Genomic DNA, 5,000 nt, shown 5'->3' with positions numbered 1-5,000 from the left:
GTGACCATACGGAAACAGCATATTCCAAATGTGGACGAACTAACGATTTATATAGCTTGTTAATGAGTGATGGACTTTTGAAATCAAAAGATCTCGCAATCAGTCCTAGAATCTTATTTGCTTTTTCAGAGGCTGAAATACACTGCTTGGATGATTGAGGTCGTTACTGATAATTACGTCGAGATCTTTTTCACTATCCACTTTTGTTTCTCTTTGACCATCATATCTGACATCATATTTGGGTAAACGCATTGGTAAGTTCTATTAAAATGACCAGCCTTGTACTTTGCAGATCAAAATAAGTCAACCCCTACTAAAAAAAAAAAAAAAAAAAAAAAAAAATACTGCTTTAGACCACGGGTTCTCAATATTTTTTACCCCGAGAATCACCAGACCATCGACCCGTACCTCCATTAACAATATGCATGGATGTATGTATTTATGTATGTTTGTATGCATATATATGTATGTATGTATGCATGTATGTATGGATGGATGGATGTAAGTATCCATGCATGTATGTATGCATGTATGTATGTATTTATGTATGTATGTATGTATGTATGTATGTATGTATGTATGTATGTATGTATGTATGTATGTATGTATGTATGTATGTATGTATGTATGTATGTATGTATGTATGTATGTATGTATGAACGGATGTCTCTATGTATGATGTGTTTATTAAGTAAAGTACGTTGGTTCATCTTTCCGAACCGGGGGGGGGGGGCGGTGTAGCCCAGGACCTCTGGGGCCGTATACACAAAACTTTTTTGTTAGCCTTAACAATCTCTGCTAGCTAACAGAAAACCACTAAAAGTTGTACACCAATGCTTAACTAACAACTGTTAGCTAGTAAACAGTTGTTTGTCAAGTTCCGCTAAACAGTGCTGAAGTTAGCAGTTGCATGTAAACGGACGTATTATTAAAAATTGCACACATAAAACAGTGTTATTAATGCAGTTGTTCAGAATTTATTAATAGAGTATCATGATAGCACATAGATATCATATGTATGATTTTTAGGAGTACTTATTAACCAACGACATATATTTTTGGACGAAGGCGCATTGTACAGGCGGCCGCGCCACACACAAATCTTCCGACAGAAGACTCAACAATTATTTCAGGGGATATAGACATGACAGAAAAAGAAAAGGAAACCAAACTGGTCACAAGAGGAAACACTCCTCTTGGTCAACGTGATTATGGAGAAAAAAATAATTATAAATGGGCGATTCAAGCCAAATTTAAGCCACAAGGACAAGAGGGAGGCACGGCAAAGCATAACTGATGCCATTAATGGGACAAATCCACTGACTAGGTGGACAATAGAAGAAGTCGAAACCAAATGGTTTTCTGTCCTCTCAAAATCGAGGAAGAAAATTTCGGCAATAAAGGCTGAATATAACCAATCAGGTAAGATTAGCTTACTACTGTATATTCTTCCGTTTTAAGAAGTTAACATAAGTGAAATAGCTTTCACCTTATTCCTATTGCTTATTCACCTCAATCAACTTGTCACAATTACTTTCATTAAGGTAGAAATTTAGCATTTGAGTGTTTTTTCTCACAGTATTAATAACATACATATTATTCAACAAAGATGTGTTGCAAGTACTGTAGCAGTCAAATTCATTGCAAACTTAGTCATACATACAAATTATATTGTACTGTAATGTGTAGTGATATTGTATATTTACAGCTTTACAGTACTGTGCTAAGATATGATTTAATATTCTTGAAGGTGCTGGTGGCCCCAAAGCAGTAGACATGAAAGTTGAAGAACTATTACGGGAGAAGAATGCTACTGTGATAGGTGTCGTTCAGAATGATCTCTGCTTTAATACGTTGAGGTAAGATTCTTGTATTTTTTTTTTGTCCTGTGTACTGTATTGGGCTTTCTATTGTATAGCGTACCACAATTTTGGATTAACATTTGCATTGATATAATTTTATCAGATAGTTCATCCTTCAGCAAGGCATTTTTACACACTGTATGCACACTTCTCCTTGTGAGATTAAATTAGTTGCACGTTTTTAATTGTGGTAAATTTATGCGATGGTTTTAGGAAGCTGCAGACACAGGAACGGCAGGAAGACACTGAAGAGTTGGGAGAAGAACCATCCCAGCAACAGGTAGAGGATGAGAGCGAACTCCCTCAGCTTCGTTGGCAAAGTGTACAAGTCCAGCCCAACCACAACAATCTTGGCACAAGGCCCAGCACTTTGAACTCTTGGAGGATGGGTCCTTTGTACAATGCGACATAATTGAACCTGGAACCTCTACGGGCCAACCAAGTACATCAACACTAAAACTAAAAAAGTGTTCAAGTGTCAGTGCTGAGTATCAACAATACAAAGCTGGAAAACGGAAATTGAAACTTGAAAAGGAAAAGTTAAAAATTGAAAAAAAGGAAGATAAAATTGTTAGCACTGAAGGGAAATATTGAATTTAAACAAGTTAATAACAACTGAAATTGAATATTACCAGCAAAAAAAAAAAAAAAAATAAGTGAATTGTATTGGTTTCATTATTTGTACAGTATAAATTTATGTTGAGGAAATGAAAATATATTATTTCATTTTGGGATGAACAATCTTCAAGGAAAAAATACAAATTCTATTATTTTATAAACTGTATTTCTTTCAATTCATTTTATCTTTCACTTTTGACTATAAGTGGAATGAAACTAACTTGGTAGTAGAGACAGAGTACTGCAACAGCAATCACACCTTCATAATACCTCACTCAGCCACTGGTCTACTGCAATATAGAATAATGTACAAAAATTTAGTACAGATTAGAAAATAAGACTGGCACAAATCACAAATATTTATGCACAGTACTGCATCTCTGAGCAAGGGTAATTAAATACAGTACTGTACTGTACTTAAACATTGATTAATTTAGTGAACATATATTGTAATGTATACAGTATACTGTATTGTACAGTATACAGTACAGTACATTCAGAAAAATTGATAAGGGTAAGTAGCACATACCTGAAATGAAGATTGGCAATGTAATCTCGAAATGGATGTCCGTTACGGCCAGTTGGTCTACCAGGATTAGGAGGTATCTCTGCTTCACCTGGTTCCTCTTCATCTGCACCTACGTCCCCTTCAGCTGCATCGTCTAACAGTTCATTTTCCTCGTTGACAGGCAGTGGAATGTTAAACTGCTTGCACATGTTATGGATCAGGGCACAGACATAGACGATTTTGCATGTCTTCTCTGGAGACAATCGTACTTCACCATGAAGTACGTGGAACCTTCGCTTGAGCTGCCCAATTCCCCTCTCTACTACACAACGCGTCCTCTCGTGTGCTCTGCAATAATTGTTAACCATCATAAGGTGAGGTATTGCAATATATACAGTAGCATCTATAAGCTGCATAGTGTTGAAGAGGAAATCTGTACTGAAGAGGAATTCTATACTGTGTTGGTATTTTGGTTATCACATTAAGTAATGACTACTACCTAGACTGGAGAGGACAATACCCCCTTTAAAATAAACTGTACTATATAGCATGAGACACATGATTTTAACTTACGTGTTATAATTTGTCTGAACGCCAGCCAGGGGGTTTAGATATGGCGCCAGCAACCACTCCTTGCAAGGATAGCCACTGTCTCCAAGAAGGTAACATCCAGCTGGGACATAATTTTGTTCAAAAAGTGCTTTCAAGCCAGACTCGTCCAATATCCTGGCATCATGTACTGAGCCAAGCCACCTTGCCAAAACATCAAGTGTCCTGTACTTGGCATCGAATTAGACTTGCACGTTGATGCTGTGGTATCGTTTTCTATTTACATATAAATGTTCATCGACACTGGGAGGCTGGGAGCTACAATTCTAATGTGTGTGCCATCTATGGTACCCACAACACCGGGAAACCTATAGTCTTCCATGAACTCTGCTTGTTTCACTTGCACTTCTTGGCGAGTCAATGGGAATTTTACAAATTGAGTTACAATATCTGCTTCTGACAGTGCATCAATTGTCTGAGTAATGACACGGCTGATTGTTGCTTGCGAGATCCCAAAGTCGTCACTGCTGCACTGCTGCATTTTACCTGTGGCTAAATATCTTAGGGTAATTGCCACCTTCGTCTCAGGACTCAATGGTCGATTCCGTTCTGTTTGGGATTGAAGTTTGTCCCTCACTAGATCAGCCACTGTTTATGTTATTATACCAGCACAGTTCATCCTGAAGCGTTTGATGAGTTCGTCGTCATTGTACTCGTTAAATATGTTCCGTCGCTGTCGATATACTCGCCGTCGTCTTTGTATTTGTTGTTGTTGCTCCGCCATCTTCTCTACTAACAGGAATTTGTTAAGAGCTTAATAGTCCTCCACAGCACTTTTACCTTAACAGTACTTTTAAGGCCCTAACAAGTTTTCTGTATCCATTGTTAGTGCTTAACAGCTAAATGTTAGCCTTAACATGAATTTGTTACCCTTAACAGCTATTTGGTAGTGCTAACAAGTTTTGTGTGTACGGCCCCTGGTCTCTGAGAGCGTTAAGTGCCGTGGGCTACGTGCGTCAAGGTCAATCCGCGTATATATATGATGCCTGGCACTTCCGGCATTGGCAGTTCGATTCCCCGCGCACACGCCTGAGCGTCTCTGACAGGACTTACTGGAATATATGAAGTCGACTTAAAGATCGTCCGCAGCGACATGGATCTTCATCACTACCGAAGCATGACGTTCTTGTTCTTCGCTTGTTGCCTCGCTGTGTGGACGACGCAGCGCGGTGTTCTTTGTAAGAACATCAACACCTTTACCACGAAGGCTCCCATCGTTCTCGCGAAGATCAAGAACTCGAACTGCAACAAGCCCTGCCAGTTCTACGACGAGAGGATCCAGCGGTGCAACTACAACTTCAGATGCGTCGAGTGCTACAGCAGAATCGACGTCGTCCTGGACAAGGGCGAAGATCGTCTGGCGAAGGCCGTTTGCCATCACGACGTTCCTGGTTTCCTGAGCG

The 5,000-nt window shown here is 39.0% G+C and overlaps 1 pseudogene; it reads left to right on the top strand.

Moving 5' to 3' along the window:
- The first annotated feature begins 1,022 nt into the window (after positions 1–1,022).
- LOC143024366 (uncharacterized) lies at positions 1,023–2,456 on the top strand (annotated as a pseudogene).
- Positions 2,457–5,000: the final 2,544 nt, after the last annotated feature.

This window comes from Oratosquilla oratoria, chromosome 4 (assembly GCF_046742065.1).
Source record: "Oratosquilla oratoria isolate Oo_2021 chromosome 4, ASM4674206v1, whole genome shotgun sequence".
Lineage (NCBI taxonomy): Eukaryota > Metazoa > Arthropoda > Malacostraca > Stomatopoda > Squillidae > Oratosquilla > Oratosquilla oratoria.
The sequence above is the reverse complement of the archived record's forward strand: the minus strand, read 5'-3'. Positions and strand labels throughout refer to the sequence as shown.